Here is a 27,704-nt window from a genome sequence, read left to right on the forward strand (position 1 = left end):
TTCGGACTCTACTCATTCAAACAAGCAAGATCTTCAACACATACGAAAGGGCCTTCATTCGAAGCCCATTGTTTCCATCTTTACAACACCGGAACAGTATGTATTGATTTCATAGACATTTTTTTCAACGCCTTTTAATATATTAGTATAGATTTCCTTTAGACATGTTAAGTGAATTCTCTCTCTTAATGATGGGTGCGACCCAGACCCGTATTTAACATAGGCGGATCGTTTAAGAATTTGTTTATTGTGATTCATGAAGAGTTTACTAATGATTAAAATTACCATAATATTAATATTGATACAGGATAGTATTGGCACCAATGATACAGGATAGTATTGGCACCAATGACAAGATGTCGAGCTATAAATGAAATACCAAATGAAGCACTTTTGAAGTATTACACCCAACGTTCGACTCCTGGTGGCCTTATTATCACATAAGGAACTCTCATCTCCCAAACAGCTGCAGGGTAATCAACTTATTACATGCACTTTTCTTATTTTCGTCACGGATTCGAATCTCCATTTTCCATTTATAATTTTTAATGCTCTCGTGACTTATTTATAAAACAAACAAAGAAAACACGGAAATTTGATTTTCTTATGAAATACTTCCTTCATTATCTAAGATATTCCAGTTTAGGTTTTTGACTTTAAACATATCAATACAGGTTATTGTTTGATTTCTCTCAATAAGTACTCTAAGAGTAACAAAATAATTTTTAAAATGTGCATTTGCAAACATGAAAAATGAATCTAGAACATCATTAGTTACATAACGGATAAAGTACATAAATATAATTTTTTTTGTTTGTTTGGCAAAACATGGGAACTTGATTTTCTAAAATAGATATACAAATGGATGGAAAAACGTGAAATTGGAACATCATTATATAACGGATAAAGTTTTTTTTTTTTGTGAAAGTAAAAATTGGTTCATCAATAAAATAGTCATACGACATCTACAGTAGAAATCAAAACATACAAATACAAAATAATTTGGATCAAACAAAATTCTAATCCGGCAAAACCACGATCGTTGTAGATTAGATCTGACAATGATGAATACCCTCTTTCACATCGCTGTTTGATACAACCTTCAACGAGGGGGTCTTTCGATTTGTTGTAGCTTTGGTATTGAATTAAATTCGATTCAATTGATTGTAGCCGTAGGAATGACATCTGTTACACCGCACGAATCTTCATCAATAAATCAACTTTTCCTATGAAATTAAAAACATGACCCCAAACTCTCACAAGGAGAGAGATAAAACCCAATAAATTGGTATAAATAACCCAATCAATGGGTAAAAAAGCTCTCCAAAAGGGAGAAAATTGAGTTTTTTTATTACGAACATAAAATAAAAAACGAGAAAAAGCAAGAAAGAAAGGGGTTACCATCAACCTAATGGTTGGTGGTAACCCCTAAAAAATTAGGGTTTTGAAGGAGGAAGAGATATAACATATAAAGTAGATAAATGTAAATGTTTTTGTTTCTTGGGAAAAAACATGGGAATTTGATTTTCTAAAATAATTACTACCTCGTTCTTCTATAAAATATTGGTCAAATCTTGTCAAACATTTATTGCATTTAGTTAAGGACTCAAGGCTATTGTGCTAACAAACACATTGTATGTTCATAACTACCGGGCAATTTGTTAATCGAAAGGGCTGATTATATTGACCGATTTGACAAATTAAACTACAAACATTAGAATAACAAAATTATATTTATGTTATATTTTGGGCCACTTCTTGATTTAAAAAAGTTAGAACATCATGTCCGTGTCATATTTTGTTACATGGTTTGAGACGAGCTGAAAAATCTCAATACTAATCTCGTAATTATTTTTTATTTTTAATACTAATCTCTTAATTATTTTGTATTATGCAATAGGTTTGCGCATTGTCCAGGAATCTACACAGATCAACAAGTGGAAGAGTGGACGAAAGTGGTAGACTCCGTTCATGCTGTTGGAAATAATGCAAAGAAAGAGTTTTACCATATTGTGAAAATGTCCCACATTGGTAGAAATGAAAAGGAGACTTTTCAAGTGGAGTATTTAAAGAAAAGAATTTTGTCCCACATGGAAAGAAAACAAGCTTTTCCCTTTGTTTAAATATAGGAAAGTAATGTTTATACTTTGAAGTGCTTCCCCACGTGGTGTGGGCTAGAAGGGGGAATCCCCACGTGCACCGCTGTCCGACCGGTTTGTGTTCGTGGCACGTGCACGGTGCGGCCTCCTTGACCTCGTCCCTCGTGGGTGTGACGCTTCTTTTTGTCAAATCAAGTGTAATTGGATTTCCTGTGAGATTACACCCAATTGACTAGTAATATAGGAGTCGCCATTCAGTTTTTAACGACAATGAGAAAAACTGACAAAACCCGGTTATCGTGACATAAAGGGAGTGCAATTTTGTTTGACCACGACGGCCGTAGGTTCCCTTGTGATCCCTGGTGGTGGGGATCGCTCAACGTACACCCGCAGGGTAGAGATTGAGGGTTCGGGGGACTGTAACTACCGAGAGGAGTACTCGCTCTTCGATAACTCCAGAGGCAGGATATCCTTACTAGCTCAGCATAAATAATTGAAGGGACATGCGTTAACTATTAAACTAATCTGAGTTGATTTTAATAATATGCAACATATAGTACTAGATCGAGCGCGATTATCTGATTTAGATTGTTTTAAGGGACCTAGCATGATAACCCAATTTCCCAAAAATATCATATTTATTAAGCGTGATCGAACAATCATATTTTAGTTAGTTTAACAGTTCATAAAAGGGCGAGGAAAGCAATTAAACCATGGAAAAGGGACACATTACGACGCACCCTTGAGAGGTGCGTCACGGTTCTCAGAAAACTAACCACTTTGACTTTGCTATTTCTCCTTTTATTTAACGAATCTCAAATTATGGGACGGGATACGTTCTGTTCGATTTATGGATCGATTGCGACAGAACGCGTGATCAGTTTTGCAGTGTGAGGCTTAGGCTTAGGGGTTTAGAGTCAATACTCAGAATAATAATTGTGTGTTGTTGTGTCCTTTTCACGTCGAACTGAAGGCCCTATTTATAGAAAAGAGTTCGTGGAAAGATAGAATTGTAGAACTCTAATCCACGAAGAATTAGGAAAAAACACGTACCAGGTATTTTCAGCGCCCAGGCCTGGGCGCCGAAGATTTCGGCGCCCAGCTCTGGGCGTTGAAAATAGGATCCTTGCAATTTCAGCGCCCAGGGCTGGGCGTTGAAATTGATGTTTGGGCCGTTTCTTTGTCAGATTCGGACTCTTAGAATCCGGAGTGTATGAGACTTAATCGAGTCTTTTAGTGCGTATCAATTTTATGACGGGATGCGTCTGGGCCCGTTACGAACTCTAGGCTCGTTAGGATTTTAATTAATACGTGACTCTTATTTCGAATCATATTAGGAATAGGATTCTCTCGTAATCTCTATCTCATTTAGGATTTATGTTGGAGTGCAACACCTAATTCTGACAGGTTTCTAACTTTTATGACTTGCCACTTTTAACAACTATCCATTACGGCACTTACTATTTTTAGCAGGTTTCCATAAATAGCAGGTTTCCATAAATAGCAGGTTTCGGGTGAAATGAAAAGGGGAATTGAGAGTCGTTATTTTATAGGAGATGCGTTGTCAAGTGGAGATTTATGCTTTCATCATCGAACCTTCCCTTTCGGGAATGGGGACAAAAGTAGGTGTCTACAGTTAGCCCCCACTTTGACTGAGTCTTGGAGTAAGACGATGGTCAAAGTATTAGACGGAGTGCGTCGCACAAGCCATGGTGACCTGTTTTGGCGAGGGTCTCACGAGCCCCCTAGTGATAACATTTGACTTAAGGGTCATCACTTGAAGTGTCGACATATCCCTCACGTGTCATTGGGATTTGTCAACGGATAGTATAGAAACTTCCTCACTTTGTCATTGGAAGTATCTAAAGGTGCGCAGAAACTCCCTCACTTTGTCATTGGGAGTAGCTACAGATGTTTTTGAAATCAAAGCTATAAAGGGTAATTGGACCTGGCCAAGCCCAATCACGAGGTAAATTTTTTTTAAAAGATTCTCATTTTCAGGGTTAGCTAAACGAGAAAACCCCCTTGTTTTTATGGGACGTAAAACGAAGGAAAATCCAGCACATCGCTCTTTTTTGGAAAAACGGAAAACCAATCTTTGGAAAAAGGGAAAGCTACTCACGTCGTTCTTTTTTGGAAAAAACGGAAAACCAGAAAAAGTTATCGCTGCAGCGACTAAGGACCTGCGCGGTTAGTGACGCAGACCCCGCCGGCTAAAGATGGCGAGCCTGTCCGCTAAGGGTGGACACCCCGTCCGATAGAAGTGGACGAATCTATTTTTGAAATTCGAAAATAAGGACCTACGCGGCTTGTGACGTAGACCCCGCCGGCGAAAGATTGCGAACCTGTCCGCTAAGGGTGGACACCCCGTCCGATAGAAGTGGACGAATCTATTTTGAAATTTGTTTTGTGTTTTATTTTTTTGAAAATAAGGACCTACGCGGTTTGTGACGTAGACCCCGCCGGCTGAAGATGGAGAGCCTATTTTAAACTTGAAGACTTTATTTTTCGAAAATTGAGGATCTGCGCGGCTAGTGACGCAGACCCCGCCCGCTGAAGGTGGGCGAGCCCTGTCCGCTAAGGGTGGACATCCCTGAATTCGTTTTTCCTTGATTTGGAACTCGCGTGGTTCGTGACGCGATCTTGCCTGATCGAGGTGGGCAAGTCTCTATTTTTTGTTCATTGTGATTTCTTTTGAGATTTCCTCTTTATCCATTCTTCGTAGGAGCGAATTCTTCTGAGGGATGCTCGGATTTAGTTGTAACCTGAACGTGGGTTGACAACGGATTTAGACGGGCCATTGTCTCGTGGTCATCATCTTTCATGGTTTTGAGCTAGTCTTTACGACTCAATTTTGCCACTACTTGGGTCCTTGATTAGGGGACCATGTACAAGTATCGACGGCGACCTTTATTCTGAGGTCGTAAACTGGTTTTATTTTTTGAGACATCCAAACACGGGACTTCGTACAGCGTAGTCTGGGAATATTGTTTTAACTTTTCATACTCTCTTTTGAAATATATATTTTCTTTCGAGCCCCCAAGCATTCGTGCTTGACGGTCATTTCTTGTCAAAGGGGTTCCTTGGGGATACGCAATTTGTGATGTCCTTGATCATGTTTGGGATTGTACTCGTAAGTGCGAGCGATCTTTGTAGTGGTGTGCTACTCTTGACAAAGTCGTGAGGTGCGACTTTCAGTAAGGAAATCGGCAATTTTCGAGTCGAATGGATGCGGCAGGGCCCAATAGAAGTTAGGGCCTTTTTGAACCTGGGTTCATTTTCGGCGCTCAGGCCTGGGCGTTGGAATAATTCACGCCCAGGTGGGGCGTTGAAAGTGTTGTTTGGGCTGGTCTTTTGATGACACAGCTGGCCTCTTGTTCATTCGTTTATTTCACTTGGAAGTTCTATGTATTCTCTTTTCTTTTGTTTTTTCTTTGTTTTTAGAACGTGACGATTTTTTTGAGAAGCCGTAGCCGATTGGTGGACTACGGTGCTTGTCTCTTTGGGGCGATTATTTTAAGGAACTGTTGCTCTTAAGGCGTACAGTTATTGCGATAGTTGGGCGAGTCTATATGGCCCGAGGAACATACCTTGAGGCGTAAGACTTTGACCGCTCTTGTTGTTGTATATTTTTTCCTTTTGAATGCGTTCGTGAATGTTCGATACTTAGAATGATGATATGTATGTGCGAACGAGCGTTCATAGAATGGCCGTTGTGTGCGGTCCATTAATCAGCTTGCTTGAATCATTTTTTTTTTTTTTTTGAGCAATGACTGATTTTGAATAGTTTGCTTAGAAGCTTGATAGGGTTCAGGCCCATTCATGAAGTGGGCTCAAACATCGTAACCTTTCGATTGTTCAAACATTTGCTTCGAGATTTTTTTTATTTTTCTATGGTTGTTTCGTAGCTTGGAGCCCCCAAGTATGCATGTTGGGATGCTTCCTTTTGGCGTACGATTTCGTAGGTTCTTTCGAGACAGATGCCCTGGGGTTCCGCTCGTGTAGGTGCGAGCTATCCCTTCCGTGGCAGGTAATGTTTTGCTACTTTCAATCCTTAATGTAGAAGTCGTGTGGCTTGCATTTTGAATTTGGGCGATAAGTAGTCTTTGCCTCTTTTACACATGTTCTTGGTTGTGCCTGCATTAGCGCAATATGCCTTATTCTTTTTTTTTTTAGACTTGTACTGTGGGATGTTTAAACTTATGGTGCTACGTAGGCTTGTGTGGCCCAACGGCGTGTCTTAGAACATTCTTCCAGGCGTTGGGATATCATTATTATTTTTTGCATTGGGGTACTTCATCACGCCTGGTTTAAGTCCTCGAACAAGTGTAGCACCTTCTGCGTTCGACGCGAGGATTCATAGGTGTTTCTTTCTTATTTTTATATCTGGGCAAAACTTGGCTAGCAGAAAGATTCAGCGCCCAGGCTGGGGTGTTAAAGATATCGGCGCCCGGCTCTGGGCGTTGAAAATGATTTCTGAGTATATTTTGACAGTTCTTATCCTTGATTTTTTTTTCTTTCGCTTTTGCTTTGGAACGAGGTAGACTGTGTAACGGGCGCTTTATAGGGCGAGCGTTAGGTGCAGTAGTTTGATCGGAGTTTTGGTGACTCGCGATTTTCAGTTACCCTTTGTTAGTGGGGTGACTTTATATATTCTAAGTAGTGCTTTAGAATTTGGGAGGGGTTGTAGCCATTCTAAGGTTCGTTTTACATGATTAAAGCTTAGGATTGTGCCCCTATGATGTATGTATAGCATTAGCGTCGAGAATTTGAGATAAAATCGTCATTCCGAGCATTTTCAGAGTGTTTTTCTTAAGCCCCCAATTGTAGCTACGGGATTGGCTTGGTGCTATAATGCTTTGCATACGTCTTTATGCATTTATGGTGACATGGATCATGAATAGTTTGAACCAGACTCGTTTAGTGCGAGGTACGTTCGAGTAGTGACCTGCTACTTTTCTTGTTAATGTCGTATTATGCGACATCGCCATGGTCAAGGTAGTAACATGTGGAAGTGTGCCTTGACCAAAAGTTAGGTGCCTTTCTTTACCCATAATCATATTTAGAAACCTTTTTGACTCACTTGCAACATCGGGATAAACGCATACTTAGATTAAACCAACGACTCTTTATTATGTTCTAAGAAGTCTTTGAAAATTATTTGGAAATTATTTAAAATCCGAATCCTACTGTGTACAGTCCGAGGTGTCCTAAGTAAGTTGACTTATAGAAGGGTTCGTACAGGATTACATGAATGAATCAAAATACTGTTACGATTTTTGGAATGTTGTCTAAGGATTTGCTGGAAGCCAGGGTGCAGGCGTTAAGATATACTTGTGCCCGTTTGGCATATGCTTTAGGCTTTTAAGGCCATCTTTTCCAGGGATTGCGGAAATATAAACCGTTTTCAAATTGACTTAGATTTACTTGGTGTATGTCTGCACAAAAGGTCAAGGTATACTTAGTTTTTTCCCTAGCTCTTTCATTTCAATTTTTTAGCCCCCAATTGCTATTATGTCTTCCCATTAATGATGCTTTCGGATTTCGATTTTAGATGCCCGTGTCATATGTCTGAGTAGGGTGAGCCTTGGTTAGGTGCCAAGTCCTATTGACAATGTCTGATTTTTTTTCAAAGGGGATTAGCAAGCATTTGAATTACCATAAACGGGTGCCCTGAGTTCGAAGGAACGATGGGGCGATACCGTAGAACAATCCTCTTTATTGCAAGCTTACTGCCTTTACTACTTGTTGGCGGTCATGACTGTGTCTAGTGATGAAAGAAGGTCTTTAAGCGAACGACTATGTCTAGTGGTGAAAGAAGGTCTTTAAGTGAGTTAGTTCGCTTTTAGGGAGGGTCAAGTCGAGTACTTTAGAGGTCATGGACGCTTGCGCTAGCCCCCATTCGATTGAGGCAAGGCGATCTTTTGAGTCCTGGCTAAGTGCCTAGAAGTGTGAGTGTCCTTCTAGCAAGGGTACGTGCCCTTTATTATTTTTCGATGTGTGCTCATTAATTTTGGCATCTTGATGACTTGATTCTTCTTCGTGCTTTCAATTTTTCTTTCGACTTGGATTGCAAGTAATTAAATTTCAATAAGGGACTTCTATTTTTTATTCTTGTTTTTCTATAGGCTTTAATATTTTTGCAAATTGGTTGGACCGAATCATGGATTGCCTACGTATCCGCCTTAAATAGATTTAATTTGGAATCAGGTCTTGCGTAGTTCTTAGCCTAGAAAATGGTTTTTTAGAATGCCGATTTTAAACAAGTACGTTCTGAGGTGGAACCGTAATGTTTGAAATAGGATGAGATAAGTGAAGTTCATTATTATTTTAATCTGCTGCTTTGCCGTAAGCCAAAATTTTGTTTTATTTTTTAAGTACATGTATTTTGTTTTCATGTGTTTTTTGGTACGTATACCTGAATACGTGTTGTACCCCTCCAAGTGTTCGTTATTTTTCCGTGCATGTGCGGATAAAATGACGAGCACTTCTGGACAAAATTTGGCAAGCAGAGAGATTCAGCGCCCAGGCTGGGGCGCTAAAGATTTCGGCGCCCAGCTGTGGGCGCTGAAAATTATTTCTGGGCGGATCTTTTTTGGTGCGCTAAATGCTTCTTTTTCTTTTTTAGACGAACTTTTAGAGGCGCTTTGCAAAGTTTGCTTTTTTATTATTTATTACTTTTTGTACTTTTCATTTGTCTTTTTTTTATTCGTGACTCAAGACGGTTTGAAGGATGGGTTGAATGAGATAGAATAATTTGTATAGGTATTGGTCAAGCATGAGTATTACATCCGCTAGGACTCGCAATTTGCAGCCTCAAGCTAGGGTCATGAGTTTACATCAACCAAGGCCAATGAGTAGCATGGGGACGGCTCACAGGTATATCAACAGGATGTATCCAAACAAGTTATATGGTCATTATGCTAATGGTGGTGTAAGAGCAGGTTTTGGAAATAATGGGTATGATGCACGTGTCAGTGGCCGTGCGTGGTTTGCGGTTGACAACAAGTTCAAGAACAAGAGTCGAGGTAATGGTTTCTTGGGTTATGGCAATGAGAACATGGATGGGTTAAATGAGCTGAACAGGGGCCCCAGAGCGAAGGCGTCTAAGAACATAAAGATTGGAAAGGGTAGACCTCGTAGAATTTTATGATTTGGATTGGTTGACTCAATTCTTTTCCTTCGTTTATTTGGGTAAATTTCGCACTTTGGGAGGTATGGGCTAAGCATTTCATGGCTCGCTCTTTTCGCTCTCCTTATTTTTCTTTCTCTTTTTTCTTTTTTGCTTGGGATTCCCCCCTTTTTATTTGGGCTAAAAGGTAGATGGTTGTACTTTAGTAGGCCTAGGGTGGACCTTTAGCTTTAGTAGGCCTAGGGTGGACCTTTAAATTGTCTTACTTTGCAAGCGTATTTAGTCGTTTCTTAAAATGTGAAAATAGCGTAGATTCAAAATGTTATTTTTACCTTATTGAAATTTAACGAAAGAATTACATCGAAAATAATTTTTTTGCTTCTTTTCAGATTCCAGTTTCGGGATTTAATTGGAAGTTGTGATTTAGACTCGAACTTTCATTAACTTTTCTGATTATAACCCGTGTTCGAATACAAGGAGGTGGCCTAGACTCAAAATAATGACGTGGCGTAAGCCTATAATACTTGACCAAGCAACTCTCAGACTTAGGCTAATTGGACCATAACTTTCGTTGGTTGACACTTCAGATTTTAACCCTTGGGTGTTCATTTGTCATGCGCCATTTTGCTTAATGTTGGCAAGGTAGTTAATTGGGGAGATCGAATTTTTATTTTTGCAAGGCTAGAATCATTAGTGTGGCTTCTCTCTTAGTGTGTATTGCTTTACCCCAATGGTAGCCTTATGGCATGCCGATTTGGGTATTTTCATGGTTTGTCATGTTGCATTCATGGAAAATCTTTTAGTCCGTACTTAGGAGTATTTCAAGGAGCGAGTGGCTCGAGAGGACTAGATGGTCGTGATCCAATGTGATCATACGCCTTGAGGCCATTAATTTTTCTTGCCAATGGTATTGACACCTTAGGTTCACTTTAGGGGTTGTGCGACTATGGGGGAATGATTTTCAGAATGTGACTGTTTCCATTTTGCAAATACTATAATGTATTGTTTTTATTGGCGAGAGAGAGTATTGAGGCCGTGGATTCTTAGCAAGGGATGACAATTACAAATGGGTGCTTATTGATTTAAATGTTAGAAAGGGAGACTCAATATGGTTTAACCTTTTAACTTGCAGAATGACACCAACCATTAGGACCGATTCTATGGATAAGACAACTAAGACTTAGGATTTAGATTGTACTTTGGCATAACCTAGTCTAGACTCGGATTTTTTTTATTTGAACATTATTTTTACTTTGAAAACTTTATTCGAACATCATTTTTTTTTAATACTTTGCCCATGTGACATTCAAGGTTATTTTAATTAGCATGCTCGGTTTTGGTGCCGAACGTCGTCGTCGTAGGAGGCCTAACAACGACACAAAGAGTTATTTATTTTTATGAGTCGCTTTTAGAATCGAGTGCTTTTCTTACGCCCTCGCAGCAAAAATTTTTTTTACGAACGATTTTTTTGCTACGTGTTTTCTTTTTCGCGGGCACTAAGGCTGCTGCGCCTGACCAGAAGGCCAAGCAGCAACTCCAGCGCCCAGCGTCGGGCGTGAGAAATTCTGGCGCCCAGCCAGGGGCGTCGAAAATGCGTCCCTGGCTGGTTCTCGTTTTCTGTTTGCGTCTACTTTTGTTTATGCGACTTCGATTTTGCGTGCTTGCCTAATAACGTCCTTTACGCGTTGTGCAGCGTTTGTGGGATTCGTTACAGGCCATCCCGAGCGTCGCTTATTTTTGTGGCGATCGTTCGGGTTTGCGGAACACGTATTTCGGTATAACTCTTTGGCAATTTGGTTTATGAATGTTTGGGCAATTTTTAAGGTCGTTGGTTTTTCTAGGATAGTTTGTCACACACAATCATATATTTCGCTACACATAACTAACATTTCATCATGAGGCAATAATAATATGTCATGTAGTTTATGATAGGCTTCTATGGGTAGTTATTCGCTCCTGGCTTGGTATCGCTTCTATCGCAGATCCACCACATGCCCCAGTCGGGGTAGTGCTTTCAACAGACGAATTTCGTCCCAGAAGGCCAACCCGCAAGTGCAAGCCAAGCGGGCATGCAGGCGAGAGGGACCCAGTGGGCGAGCGATTGGGTTTGGGACGGGTGTACTACTAGCGAAAGTGCCGAGTGGACAACATTCGAAGCGTATGCACCCCCTGGTTGGCGATGGGTATCCTTAGTCCTAACTCCCGAGATGAAACACTAAGGGAGCCAAGATTCGTTATGCGGTTCTGTCCGTTCACATTAATATGCTGATTTTCAGGTCGTCCCAACTTGATGGGGAAATAAACGCGGGGTAGGATCGTTTCACCCTTCGGCTATTTTGATTACCTACAAGCACGAGTATTTCCTTCCCTATCCCCAGTGGAGTCACCATTGTGAGGGGGTCGAAAAAGCACGAGGCTAATGCTTGACCTCGTCCCTCGTGGGTGTGACGCTTCTTTTTGTCAAATCAAGTGTAATTGGATTTCCTGTGAGATTACACCCAATTGACTAGTAATATAGGAGTCGCCATTCAGTTTTTAACGACAATGAGAAAAACTGACAAAACCCGGTTATCGTGACATAAAGGGAGTGCAATTTTGTTTGACCACGACGGCCGTAGGTTCCCTTGTGATCCCTGGTGGTGGGGATCGCTCAACGTACACCCGCAGGGTAGAGATTGAGGGTTCGGGGGACTGTAACTACCGAGAGGAGTACTCGCTCTTCGATAACTCCAGAGGCAGGATATCCTTACTAGCTCAGCATAAATAATTGAAGGGACATGCGTTAACTATTAAACTAATCTGAGTTGATTTTAATAATATGCAACATATAGTACTAGATCGAGCGCGATTATCTGATTTAGATTGTTTTAAGGGACCTAGCATGATAACCCAATTTCCCAAAAATATCATATTTATTAAGCGTGATCGAACAATCATATTTTAGTTAGTTTAACAGTTCATAAAAGGGCGAGGAAAGCAATTAAACCATGGAAAAGGGACACATTACGACGCACCCTTGAGAGGTGCGTCACGGTTCTCAGAAAACTAACCACTTTGACTTTGCTATTTCTCCTTTTATTTAACGAATCTCAAATTATGGGACGGGATACGTTCTGTTCGATTTATGGATCGATTGCGACAGAACGCGTGATCAGTTTTGCAGCGTGAGGCTTAGGCTTAGGGGTTTAGAGTCAATACTCAGAATAATAATTGTGTGTTGTTGTGTCCTTTTCACGTCGAACTTAAGGCCCTATTTATAGAAAAGAGTTCGTGGAAAGATAGAATTGTAGAACTCTAATCCACGAGGAATTAGGAAAAAACACGTACCAGGTATTTGTTAGGTTATGATACATATGACAATTCATAAATCATGCGGAAAAACCATAAAGCCAGGAAAGCATATTATTTACACATAATCATTTAGCATAGTTTAGATGCATACACTTTGTTGCTTGCCTTCCCTAGCTGCGCCCGAACCGAACAAGAACAAGTCTTTAGGACTCCAAATGTCGTCCCTCCGTAGATAGTCCACAGCACGTCCGGATCCGCCTTAAGCTTGACCAATTAGAGTCGCCCTTAAGGTACTTAGAATTTTCGGCTAATGTAGGCAAGTATATGACTGAATTTTTGCTCTCAAAAATCGCTTTGAATACTTAAATTGTGTATCTAAATAATGACCCTAGGCCCTTATTTATAGAGGTATGGAAAAAGGAATTGTAATCATACTAGGATGTGGATTTGTTAATTAGAACTTGATTAGGACTCTAAATAACAAAGCAAATCTAATAGGATTAGGATTTTAATCTTCGCACGAATCCTAATAGATTTAGGATTTCCCGCACACGCATCGTACAAGCCGTGCACCCGCGCAGGCCTTGCGGCCCACGACAAGCGCACAACCCATGTGCGGTGCTGCGCGCGCGCGCCATTGGCTGGGCCTGGCCTTGCGCTGGGCCTGGTCGAGGCGTGCGTTGCTGCGTGCGGCTCGCTGGGCGATGGCCTGGCTTCGTGCTGGGCCTTCGTCTAGCGGGCCTCGTCCGATGCTAATTCGTACGATACGCTTCCGATTAAATTCCCGATTCCGGAATTCATTTCCGATACGAACAACATTTAATATTTCCGATTCCAGAATTAATTTCCGTTTCGAACAAATATTTAATATTTCCGTTTCCGGAATTATTTTCCGATTCCGATAATATTTCCGATTCTGACAATATTTCCGTTTCCGGCAATATTTCCGATTCCGGCAATATTTCCATTTCCGATAATATTTTCCGATACGTACCATGTTTCCGTTTCCGGCAACATCTACGACTTGGATAATATTTATATTTCCGATACGATCCATATTTCCGTTTCCGGCAATATCATCGTTTCCGGAGTATTCATTTCTTGCCTGTGACGATCTCAGCTCCCACTGAAACCAAGATCCGTCGATTCCGAATATCCATAGATGGAGTATTTAATGCCATTAAATACTTGATCCGTTTACGTACTATTTGTGTGACCCTACGGGTTCAGTCAAGAGTAAGCTGTGGATTAATATCATTAATTCCACTTGAACTGAAGCGGCCTCTAGCTAGGCATTCAGCTCACTTGATCTCACTGAATTATTAACTTGTTAATTAATACTGAACCGCATTTATTAGACTTAATATTATATGCATACTTGGACCAAGGGCACTATTTCCTTCAGTCTCCCACTTGTCCTTAGGGACAAGTGTGCATTTCCTAATTCCTTTGTCGCTCGATGCTTGCTCTTGAACATAAGGTAAGAGTTGTCATCCTTATTATGTCCAGAGGTGTTCCTCGGTTTCAGAGTTCAACTGATCAAATAAACAGATAATCATAGCCTATGATTCATCCGAGCACGGCCATGCATTTCACAGTTTCTAGCTCTCCGAGTGGCCTTGTACAACTTTTAAGCATCTCATCCCGATTTATGGGAGGACAATCCCAATCTTGCGATCTTGAGATTAGACTTCGTTTGATAGGTGATTACCTGAGCGTTGCCTTTATAGCCTCCTTTTACGGTGCGACGGTTGGTCAACGTCAAAGCAACCAGTTCTCAAACAAGTAATCTCAAATCACTCAGGTATTGAGGATTTAGTGTCTAATAATTTTAATGAAATTTACTTATGACAGATTTTCATCTCTTACAGTAAAGTTTCATAGGTCTTGTCCGATACTAGTCTTCCCAAAGTAAGTATCTATGCAAATGATTATGACATTGCCATGTCCACATAGTTCAAGAAACATAACTACTAGTCATCTTGCATTCTAATCGTCTAACGTTTTCTATGCGTCCAATTTTATAGAAAACTCCGACTAGGGACCATTTTCAACCTTTGACATTCAAGTTCACTTGATAGACATTTCTTAGTCACAGGACTGGTCCTGATCGAGAGTCTATCTTGAATATATCGTCAAATTGAAGGGACTCATCATTTAATACTAAACCACAAATTAAATGGAAAAATGAATTCTTTTCATTTATTGTGAATGATTAACCAATAATTTTTTACAAAGATTTAAACTCTAAAACTTTAAAACATTAAACAGGGATATCAAAGCCATTCTCCAATATGCTTGATTCCCATAGCTGCAGTGTGCGAGTTGTGCTTCGCCTGCGGCAGAGGTTTAGTCAATGGATCTGATATGTTGTCATCAGTTCCAATCTTGTTTATCTCGACTTCTTTTCTTTCAACGAACTCTCGTAGAAGGTGAAATCTACGAAGTACATGCTTGACTCTCTGGTGGTGTCTAGGCTCCTTTGCCTGTGCAATAGCTCCGTTATTATCACAATACAGGGCTATTGGTCCTTTAATGGAGGGGACTACACCAAGTTCACCTATGAACTTCCTTAGCCATATAGCTTCCTTTGCTGCTTCATGTGCAGCAATGTACTCCGCTTCAGTTGTAGAATCCGCAATGGTGCTTTGCTTAGCACTTTTCCAGCTTACTGCACCTACGTTGAGGCAGAAGACAAACCCAGACTGTGATCTGAAATCATCTTTGTCGGTTTGGAAACTTGCGTCCGTATAGCCTTTAACAATTAATTCATCATCTCCACCATAGACCAGGAAGTCATCTTTGTGCCTTTTCAGGTACTTCAGAATATTCTTGGCAGCAGTCCAATGCGCCTCTCCTGGGTCTGACTGGTATCTGCTCATAGCACTGAGTGCGTACGCAACATCCGGGCGTGTACATATCATAGCATACATTATTGAACCAATCAATGATGCATATGGAATCCCATTAATTCGTCTACGCTCATCAAGTGTTTTTGGGCACTGAGTCTTGCTTAGAGTTATTCCATGAGACATGGGTAGGTAGCCTCGCTTGGAGTCTGCCATCTTGAACCTATCAAGCACCTTATTGATATAAGTGCTTTGACTAAGTCCAATCATCTTTTTAGATCTATCTCTGTAAATCTTGATGCCCAATATGTACTGTGCTTCTCCTAGATCTTTCATCGAAAAATATTTCCCAAGCCAAATCTTGACAGAGTTCAACATAGGAATGTCATTTCCGATAAGTAATATGTCGTCGACATATAATACTAGGAAAGAAATTTTGCTCCCACTGACCTTCTTGTATACACAAGATTCGTCTGCGTTCTTGATGAAACCAAAGTCACTGACTGCTTCATCAAAACGTATATTCCAGCTCCTGGATGCCTGCTTCAATCCGTAGATTGACTTCTTTAGCTTGCATACCTTTTTAGCATTCTTTGGATCCTCAAAACCTTCAGGCTGTGTCATTAACACAGTTTCTGTTAAAACGCCGTTTAAGAAAGCAGTTTTGACATCCATCTGCCATATTTCGTAATCGTAATATGCAGCGATTGCTAACATTATCCGAATAGACTTTAGCATTGCAACTGGTGAAAAGGTTTCATCGTAATCCACACCGTGGACTTGCCTGTAACCTTTTGCAACCAATCTAGCTTTGAAAACTTCAAGTTTCCCATCCTTGTCCTTTTTCAGTTTGAAAACCCATTTGCTTCCAATGGCTTGGTAGCCATCTGGCAAATCGACCAAATCCCATACTTGGTTTTCAGACATGGAGTCTAATTCAGATTGCATGGCTTCTTGCCATTGCTTGGAGCTAGGGCTCGTCATAGCTTGTTTGTAAGTCGCAGGTTCATCACTTTCAAGTAATAGAACGTCATAGCTCTCGTTCGTCAAAATACCTAAGTACCATTCCGGTTGAGATCTATATCTTTGTGATCTACGCGGGGTAACATTTCTAGATTGACCATGATTCTCATCAGATTCTTCTAAAGATCTCTGAGTTTCATCCTGAATGTCATCTTGAGCATTCTCTAGAGTTTGTTGTTCGACTCGAATTTCTTCGAGGTCTACTTTTCTCCCACTTGTCATTTTGGAAATGTGATCTTTCTCCAAAAAGACACCATCTCGAGCAACAAACACCTTGTTCTCAGATGTATTGTAGAAGTAATACCCCTTTGTTTCCTTTGGATAGCCCACAAGGATACATTTGTCAGATTTTGGATGAAGTTTGTCTGAAATTAATCGTTTGACGTATACTTCACATCCCCAAATCTTAAGAAAAGACACATTTGGAGGCTTTCCAAACCATAATTCATAAGGAGTCTTTTCGACAGCTTTAGATGGAGCTATATTTATAGTGAGTACAGCTGTATTTAGTGTATGTCCCCAAAATTCTAATGGAAGTTTGGCCTGACCCATCATTGACCTGACCATGTCTAGCAAGGTTCTGTTCCTCCGTTCCGACACACCGTTCCATTGTGGTGTTCCAGGAGGAGTCAATTCTGATAGAATTCCACATTCTTTCAGATGGTCATCAAATTCATAGCTCAGATATTCACCGCCTCTGTCAGACTGCAGTGCCTTAATCTTCTTGCCTAATTGATTCTCTACTTCACTCTGAAATTCCTTGAATTTGTCAAAGGATTCAGACTTATGCTTCATTAGGTAGACATAACCATATCTACTGAAGTCATCAGTGAAAGTGATAAAGTAGCTGAAACCACCTCTAGCATATTGTACTCATTGGTCCACATACATCTGTATGGATTAAACCCAATAGTTCATTTGCTCTTTCTCCAACTTTAGAGAAAGGTTGCTTTGTCATTTTGCCAAGTAAACATGATTCGCATTTACCATAATTCTCTAAGTCAAATGGTTCTAGAATTCCTTCCTTTTGAAGTCTTTCTAAGCGTTTCAAGTTTATATGGCCTAATCGACAATGCCACAGATAGGTGAGATCTGAATCATCCTTTTTGGCCTTTTTGGTATTTATGTTATATACTTGTTTGTCGTGATCTAATAAATAAAGTCCATTGACTAATCTAGCAGATCCATAAAACATCTCTTTAAAATAAAACGAACAACTATTGTCTTTTATTAAAAAGGAAAATCCCTTAGCATCTAAGCAAGAAACTGAAATGATGTTTTTAGTAAGACTTGGAACATGGAAACACTCTTCCAGTTCCAAAACTAGCCCGGAGGGCAACGACAAATAATAAGTTCCTACAGCTAATGCAGCAATCCGTGCTCCATTTCCCACTCATAGGTCGACTTCACCCTTGCTTAACTTTCTATTTCTTCTTAGTCCCTGTGGATTGGAACATAAGTGTGAGCCACAACCCGTATCTAATACCCAAGAAGTTGAATTAGCAAGTATACAGTCTATAACGAAAATACCTGAAGATGGAACGACTGTTCCGTTCTTCTGATCTTCCTTTAGCTTTGGACATTCTCTTTTGTAATGGCCTATTCCATCACAATAAAGACAACTTGATGTGGACTTGTCCTGCTTTGATTTAGCATTGCCCTTGGACTTTCCACTTTTCTTGAACGGTCTCCTTCTAGCCTTGAGTAAATCTTTGGCTTCACAGTCCAGTATTATCTCAGCCTTTCTGACAAGGTGAACAAATTCTGCAACTGTTTCTTCTCTTGGTTCACTTAGGTATAGTTGCTTGAAACGACCAAACCCACTGTGTAGTGAATTGAGCAAGATAGAGACTGCCATCCTTTCGCTTACTGGTGTTCCTAGTAGACTTAGGCGATCAAAGTATGAACGCATAAGATCCACATGGAACCTAAGTGGGACGCCTACCCTCTGTTTAGTGCGAAGGAGCTGAACATGTGTTTCTTGGACTTCCATCCTATAACACCTGTAGGGAGAACTAACCTTTAGACCAGACATTGATTCAATCAACTCATGGACGTTCAGGTCCCTGTCCTCCGTGCTTCCACGACAGATATCCCTCAGATTCTTGATGAGCGTAAAAGGTTCATAGGCTACAAACCTTCTAGCCCAATCATCAGGGATATTGTTCAGCATGAGACTCATAACCTTTTTGAGATCCGCATCCCAGGCGAAAAATCTCTCAGGGGTCATGTCTCTGGCATAGTAGCTTGGCATGGGATGTGATAGTACATACTCAAGTCCATTGAGTTTGACTATTTCAACTAGCTTAGCTTCCCATTCAAGAAAATTTGCCAGGTTCAGCTTGACCATAAGCTCAGAACCCATGATGATGTTTTGATTGTTGTTTGCCATATTTAAAACTACAATTGAAAATAATAAACAAATAAATAACCATTCACAGTTTCTCTTAATAAACTTAAATTCTAGCATACATGCATAATTCAATGTTAATTAAGCATTTTATTTAAGTTATGTGTTCCGGCAGGTGTGAATAAAATGATTCCAAGATCCTAAAATCATTGAAGAACTAAGCACAGTTTGTCGACTTAGTCCTAAAACATCTTAGGTAAGCAAAAGCCTTTTGCTAATAGTCTAGAAACTATTCTTCGTTGATAGGTACGTCTAAGAACTTATTAGGTAAACCTATCGATTTTGCCACGACATAAAAGGACTCCTTACTTATATCGTTGAGTTTCACCAAAACTAACATGTACTCACAATTATTTGTGTACCTTGCCCCTTTAGGACCAATAAGTAACACCTCGATGAGCGAAAACTATTACTAGATTGATGTAAAGGATATCCAAGCAAGTGTATATTTTGGCATGGCACCTTTTAACTCAATTTTTAAGTTTGGAACTTAAGGCTCTTACTATGTTGGTTAGATTTTAAGTGAACTAAAATCCTTAATCATGCAACATAATCAAGCTTTTGATCTCATGCATTTTAAGACATATTTAAAAGCAATAAATAACTTAAAACATGCATAAGATAAATGTGATCTAGTATGGCCCGACTTCATCTTGAAGCTTTAACTTCAAAGTCCGTCTTGAAAAATCTCCGTGGGAGGCACCATTTCTTCAAATAGGATAAGCTATAATTAAAACTAATTACAACTATTTGATGGTACGCAGACCATATTTGAATTGAAAAACAACTTTGGTACTTTAGACCAATTACATTCAAATTAATGGTACGCAGACCATATTTTCTATCCTATTTGGGCCATACTAGTCACTTCATAACCTGCAAAAAAGTACATATACAATATATACCATTCACCCATTCATTATCATGAATGGCCCACATAGCTGGTTAGTAAAACACATTATGCATCACATAAACATTTGCAGCAATTAATCAAGGGCACCAATAATCTACAAATTATTCAGTCCTTATTAATTCTAATCAAGTTGTTTTAACATTAAGGATTTGTAGACCTAATCAAGAGTTTATGACTAAAAAGGGCTCCCACTTAAACCAATAAATTCATATGCTTTACTAATTTTAAACATAAAAATGTATTTCTAGTCTAACCGGAAACATACAAATTTAATTAAAATTTAAAGCTCATATAAATTTATAATTGAATCCAAAAAGTTTAATTTAATTTCAGTCGTATTTAAATTAATTCATGATTTTAATTTTAGTAAAATAATTAGAATAAATAAAATTTATTATAATTACAATATTCAAAATTAAAATCTAAGAAAATAATTTAAATTATTAATTTTAAAATTAATTAAAATTACGTAAACTGAAAATATAAAATTAAAATTTCAAAACGATCTAATCGCAACGCAACAATCCCACGCAACGCACGCCCATGGGCCACACGCACACAGCCATCGCTGGCCATGTGCGCGCAGCCCATGCGCTACGTCGCATCGCTGCTGCTCCCCATCGCAAGGCGCCAATCGAACACGCGAGCCAGTGCTCGCTGCGCGCGCCAGCGCTCGATGCACGCGAGCCATCGCTCGCTGCTCTCGCTTGCCAGCGCTCGATCCATGCGAGCCATCGATCGCTGCGCGCCTGCCTTTGTCGCACGCGAGCTTGCGCTCATCGCACGAGGCAGCAATATGCGAGCTGACGCTCGCTGCGCGCGACCAATCGACGCTGTGCGTAGCGCTCGTGGCACGCGAGCTTGCGCTCGCTGCGCGCGAGGCTTCGCATGCTTGCGCGAGGCAGTGCGCGCTGTGGCGCAGCACGCTTGCTGCCCACACGCGACTGCTCGTGCCTTGCTCTCGCCCCTGCCCACACGCCCATTGCTCACAGCCCACGACACAAGGCAGGGCTGCTGCCTTGTGCTCGTGCACCATGCCCTTGCTCGCTGTATTCGTACCGCATGGGCGACGAGCTCCCTTGCTCGTCGTCGCATGCCCGCACTATACAACACCCCTTAAGGGTAACACGTAGCGTCCATTGCTTTGTGCGTGCAAGTTATATGAGCGAGTCGCATAAAAATTAAAAATTTATATTCAAAATTAATGACAAATTAATAAATAATATTAATTTCACAATTTTAGGGCGAAAAAATCGAAAATTTATTATTTAATTGATTTCCGATTAACATGGATTCAAGTCTAGGTCATAAAAATTTAAAATTTAACATAAATTTACAATTTTTATGGTGGTTTTTAATCATAGGTTTCTAATTAAATTATAACTAATTATGAAAATCAAATTAATTCTAAATTATTCCAATTTTCAACAAATTAATCATAATTACAAATTAGATTGCATAATTAACAAGGCTAGGCATTCAAACTTGTTAAACATATACAGTAGGTCAATCAAAAATTCAAGATTTATCAACAAGAATCGCAAATATTTAATTTAACATCTTAAATTTACGAAATTTTGCATTCGAAAAACTAAAACCTCCGAAAAGTCATAGTTAGGCTTCGAATTTGAGAATTCTGGGTTCGGCCGAAAACTACTATTTTTGTCAAAATTTTAGAATGCCTTTTACATGCGGAATTGATACAAAAATCACTCGATTTGGATGAGTAACGAAGAAACTGCCGAAAAACTGCGTACGTATAATTAAATAAACGCAATTTGCAATTAATTAACAATTACGAAAATTAATCACCCCTTTTAAGCTTGACCAACTAGAGTCGCCCTTAAGGTACTTAGAATTTTCGGCTAATGTAGGCAAGTATATGACTGAATTTTTGCTCTCAAAAATCACTTTGAATACTTAAATTGTGTATCTAAATAATGACCCTAGGCCCTTATTTATAGAGGTATGGAAAAAGGAATTGTAATCCTACTAGGATGTCGATTTGTTAATTAGAACTTTATTAGGACTTTAAATAACAAAACAAATCTAATAGGATTAGGATTTTAATCTTCGCACGAATCCTAATAGATTTAGGATTTCCCGCACACGCATCGTACAAGCCGTGCACCTGCGCAGGCCTTGCGGCCCACGACAAGCGCAAAGCCCATGTGCGGTGCTGCGCGCGCGCGCGCCCTTGGCTGGGCCTGGCCTTGCGCTGGGCCTGGTCGAGGCGTATGTTGCTGCGTGCGGCTCGCTGGGCGATGGCCTGGCTTCGTGCTGGGCCTTCGTCTAGCGGGCCTCGTCCGATGCTAATTCGTACGATACGCTTCCGATTAAATTCCCGATTCCGGAATTCATTTCCGATACGAACAACATTTAATATTTCCGATTCCGGAATTAATTTCCGTTTCGAACAAATATTTAATATTTCCGTTTCCGGAATTATTTTCCGATTCCGATAATATTTCCGATTCTGACAATATTTCCGTTTCCGGCAATATTTCCGATTCCGGCAATATTTCCATTTCCGATAATATTTTCCGATACGTACCATGTTTCCGTTTCCGGCAACATCTACGACTTGGATAATATTTATATTTCCGATACGATCCATATTTCCGTTTCCGGCAATATCATCGTTTCCGGAGTATTCATTTCTTGCCTGTGACGATCTCAGCTCCCACTGAAACCAAGATCCGTCGATTCCGAATATCCATAGATGGAGTATTTAATGCCATTAAATACTTGATCCGTTTACGTACTATTTGTGTGACCCTACGGGTTCAGTCAAGAGTAAGCTGTGGATTAATATCATTAATTCCACTTGAACTGAAGCGGCCTCTAGCTAGGCATTCAGCTCACTTGATCTCACTGAATTATTAACTTGTTAATTAATACTGAACCGCATTTATTAGACTTAATATTATATGCATACTTGGACCAAGGGCACTATTTCCTTCAGTATTTTCAGCGCCCAGGCCTGGGCGCCGAAGATTTCGGCGCCCAGCTCTGGGCTTTGAAAATAGGATCCATGCAATTTCAGCGCCCAGGGCTGGGCGTTGAAATTGATGTTTGGGCCGTTTCTTTGTCAGATTCGGACTCTTAGAATCCGGAGTGTATGAGACTTAATCGAGTCTTTTAGTGCGTATCAATTTTATGACGGCATGCGTCTGGGCCCGTTACGAACTCTAGGCTCGTTAGGATTTTAATTAATACGTGACTCTTATTTTCGAATCATATTAGGAATAGGATTCTCTCGTAATCTCTATCTCATTTAGGATTTATGTTGGAGTGCAACACCTAATTCTGACAGGTTTCTAACTTTTATGACTTGCCACTTTTAACAACTACCCATACCGGCAGTTACTATTTTTAGCAGATTTCCATAAATAGCAGGTTTCCATAAATAGCAGGTTTCGGGTGTAATGAAAAGGGGAATTGAGATTCGTTATTTTATAGAAGATGCGTTGTCAAGTGGAGATTTATGCTTTCATCATCGAACCTTCCCTTTCGGGAATGGGGACAAAAGTAGGTGTCTACAGCGGTTACAGGTCTTTTAATTACCCAATTAAATGCTGATTTTCGGTTACAAAATCTTTGTGGCTTTATAATCAGTTTGGGGATCATTTTTCAAAACACACCGAACATCAAACTCTCTCTTCTCCTATTCTGAGCATTATTGTGAGTTCCATGTTTCTCCTTAGTTGAGTGCACATTTTGGAGAAACGTTGTGTAAAATCTTGGGGGGCAACGCCTTTTCCGATTGCACCATAGTCGGGGCGAATTTTTCTTCTAAGATAGTGTTTCGTAATACGTCACAGCTTTATTTACATCAAATATTCGGCCCACATTTTATTAACATTTTCGGATTTTACAGTATCATTTTTCCTACACATGCTAAGGGTGCTACTATCATTTGTCAAATGTGGCACGTTGGTCGAGTTTCTAACCAAGGTTTACTACTACTTCATCTGTTTCAAAAAAAATTACAACACCTAAAAAGTTGTTACTACGTCAATAAGCCTAATTGTATCAAGTTATGTGTATGATTATTTGATGTAGGTTACCAATATGAAGGAGGTGCGCCAATATCATCAACGAACAAAGGCTTAACCGATAGGTGGCGTATACTAATGCCAGAGGGTTCACACGAAAAGTGTACACCGCCACGAGCCCTGACTAAGCCACAAATCTTAGAGGTCGTACAAGACTATCGTCAAGCGGCCCTCAACGCCATTCGTGCTGATATATATTTTTCCTACTCATTTTATACTTTTTGGTGTAGAAAGAGCCACAAAGGGCAAGGCAACAAATGATATAGACGAGATTTTATCTCAGGTCTTGGGTACCACCCCCTCAAGACTTTACCAACTAAGCTAGTTGCCATTCACACTCATTTTATACTCTAGTATATATGTACCACTGTCCGTTCCTAAACATTGGATGTTCTTTAGCACCTTTCTTGATGTCACCGGCTAGATGATATTAGACTTGATTAAATGGTGGACCAGACTGGGTTCGGGCCGGGCTGTATAAAAATTTTCAATCACATTATCTTGGGTTGACTCAAAACATGATCCATTACCCAAAACCCATCTTTTTTCAAACTAGGTTAGGTCAGGCCACATGTGATCAGGTCTAGATCATACCTATCTAGATTAATTTATTTAAACGTACGTACGTTGTAGGGTTTTAGGCTTTTAGCTAATTAACTTGAAACTTGCTTCGTGTAAAATAAACTTGGACCTAGTCTAGATAGAGCATTTTTTTATCCAGAAGGTAAGAAAGTGCTCTATTGGACCGAAACCTCACATGGGTCAATTTGGTATGGGTTAGCGGGTTGGACACTTTGAGAATGGGGGAATAACAAGGGAAACTCTATCAAAGTGTCTCGATCTAATGGGATTGAACACCCAACTTTTTTTTTTTTTGATAATTCGCTGGGGATATTATTTCAAATCGTGCCACAAAAGTGCAGGCAGGGAACAGTACATGGTTTGGCATTGATCTTGCCAATTCAGTGTAACCTTATATCATAACCAGGTATTACATAGACTAATTGAGACTAAGGGGGCTCACAACCAAGCCAAAAATTATGTATTTCTTACTAGCCCTTGCTTGGCTAGGGAGTCAGCCACCATGTTGGCTCCTCTTCCCCTGTGGTTGATCTCTAGATTGAGCCACCTTTTGCGCGCATTTCGGATGAAGTTCAGCTGGAAATTCAGGTTCCACGGACCCCCTACATCATCGTTGCACCACTTGACAGCATTAACCGAATCAGATTCTATGATGATGGAGTGTTTTTTGATGTTGTCATTGTTAATAGAAATCTGGATTGCACGGTATATGGCAAGTATCTCAGCACAATTTATCTCAGTTGGGGGGATAGGGCTTGACAACATGCATTTGAAATTACCCAGATGATCACGAAGGACGTCACCGATTGCTGACGATTCCCTGGCTGTGTTTACAGACGCATCGACGTTCCATTTTTGCTGGTTTCTTGATGGGGGGAGCCAAGATAAGGGTTGAGCAAACCCCTATACCTTACCAACCCCGTGATGTTGATCATTCCATGAGAGGCATGTTGGGTTTCTGATGATCTCCTCACTTGAGTATGGAAAGGGGTCACCCCAACCCTTTATCCACCAACTCAATCGAAGGAGTACAAGATCTTGCAGTTGTGGTAAGGGGCAGGAGGAGTTTTTGAAGATTCTGGCATTCCTTTCCTTCCACACTGTCCAAATGATGACAAAAAAGCTAGCCATCCAAACTTTCTTGAAGAATTTCCCGGCTCTCTTGCCCCGCCATTGATCATACGCTTCACGGAGAGTGTGCGGGAAAACCCAATTGGTGTCCCATAAATTTAGCCACCAATACCATAGTTTCCAAGTGAGGTTACAGTGGAGGAGTAGATGGTTGTGATTTTAAGGATAAGAGTTACAAAGAGGGCATACTATCTCACTAGGCGGAATGATGCCAATACGTACTAGCTTTTCTTTTGTGTTGATCTTCCCGAGTAAGGCTAGCCAGGTGAAAATTTCAATACGTGGGGGAACTATCCCACGCCATATGCCTTTGATTATATCATGAGTCGGGTGCTGTGAGATATTCGCCAATTCGAAGCAAAGGGATTTAACTGAAAACTCTCTTGTCTTGTGTGGTTTCCAAATCATTGTGTCAGCATTTTCTGGAGATATGTGGACGCATTTGATTAGTGAGTTCATGCAGCAGCGTTCTTCGAGATCACGTGGTCTAAGAGTTCTTTTCCAAGTGAAACACCATACCCATTCATGCCCTTCCCAGACCCCAAGTGCTGCTACTGACGCCATTGGATTGGTTGCGAGCTTGAACAGACGCGGGAATGCTGCTTTCAGTGGTCTATCACAGGCCCATACATCATGCCAAAAGAGCGTATCCACCCCATTGCCAATGCGGGTTTTGATCCTCGTATTGAGTATTGTTTTTGCGCCTGGGTAACTCAGAATAGTATTACAGATGTTCCTCCACGGGCCCCCTTTCGAGGGTGTAAATATTTCATGGATATTGAAAGTTTTCGGATACTCATACTTGTCTAGAATTACCCTCCTCCATAGGGCATTTGGCTCACTGAAGAAACGCCATACCCATTTAAAGAGCAGTGCAAAGTTTCTGTGTAATAGGTTCCCCACACTAAGACCTCTAATGGGCTTTGGGAGTTCAATTAGTTTCCACGGGGCGAGGGCCAAAGGAGTTTTATCGGGGATGCCACTCCACAGGAACTGGCGTTGGAGTTTGTTTATTTTCTCGATAACACCCTTTGGAACAGGAAAGATCGACATGAAGTACAGAGGTAGGCTTGATAGAGACGCCTTGATGAGGGTTAGTCGCCCCCCGAGTGATAGTAACTTTCCTTTCCATAGTGCGAGTTTCTTTCTTATTCTAGAAATGATGGGATCCCAGGAGCTAATTCTAGAGGTGTTGCCCCCAATTGGGAGGCCCAAATATGTGAAGGGAAGGGTTCCGATCTTGCACAGAAGTTTGTTTGCAGCATTACTTAGCCATACATCGTCCGTGTGCAACCCAACTAAAGAGCTCTTGTGGAAGTTAACTTGTAAACCAGAGGCTAGGTGAAACAATACCAGGACTTTCTTGATGTTGAGCAGATATTCAAGACTTGGGGGACAAAAGAGGATAGTGTCGTCGGCATATTGAAGATGGGTGATCTTTAAACCGCCGTTTTCGACCTCAACACCATCCCATAGTTTCATAGCCGTAGCCTTTTGGATAACCAGACTTAGAGTCTCCACAATGAGGTCAAAGAGGAAGGGTGATAAGGGGTCTCCCTGTCTGAGGCCACGGTGAAGTTTAACAGGTGGAGTGGGCGAGCCATGTATGAGAATTGAGGCAGCCGCATTCATGGTACATGCTTTTATCCAACCATTCCATCGAGTTGGGAAACCCATTTGTCGTAGCGTCCATTCCAAGAAACTACAAGAAACACTGTCGAAGGCTTTATGGAAGTCTAATTTCAGCATCGTGGTGGAGATCTTTTTCCTTTTACATGTTTCATTTATCTCGCCAGCCACCAAGGCGCCATCAAGAATCTGGCGACCCTCCACAAAGGATGATTGATATGGACCAATTAGGGAGTCCATTACAGTTTGGAGTCTTCTGGCCAATATCTTTGCAATGATTTTATAGATGCAACCTACCATGCTAATTGGGCGGAAGTCTTTAAAACCACACGGGGAATCAGTTTTTGGAATCAACGTAACCCAAGCCACATGCGAGCCACTGGGGAGGGAGTTGGTCAACTAGAAATCGTCAACCATCCTGTATATATCTTCCTTGATGATATCCCACGCACTTTTTATAAAGCTGAAATTGAAACCGTCAGGTCCCGGGGACTTTTGTGCGTTACATGATGCAACTGCCTCGTCTATTTCCTTCTTGGAAAACGGGGCTATAAGAGAGGAAGATTGATGAGGTGAGATTTGTCTGA

General features: G+C 40.6%; 1 pseudogene; it reads left to right on the top strand.

Moving 5' to 3' along the window:
- LOC110800046 (12-oxophytodienoate reductase 3-like) overlaps positions 1-27,704 on the top strand; it is a 116,567-nt pseudogene that overhangs the window by 74,374 nt on the left and 14,489 nt on the right.

Source organism: Spinacia oleracea, chromosome 2 (genome assembly GCF_020520425.1).
Source record: "Spinacia oleracea cultivar Varoflay chromosome 2, BTI_SOV_V1, whole genome shotgun sequence".
In the NCBI taxonomy this organism is placed as follows: Eukaryota; Viridiplantae; Streptophyta; class Magnoliopsida; order Caryophyllales; family Amaranthaceae; genus Spinacia; species Spinacia oleracea.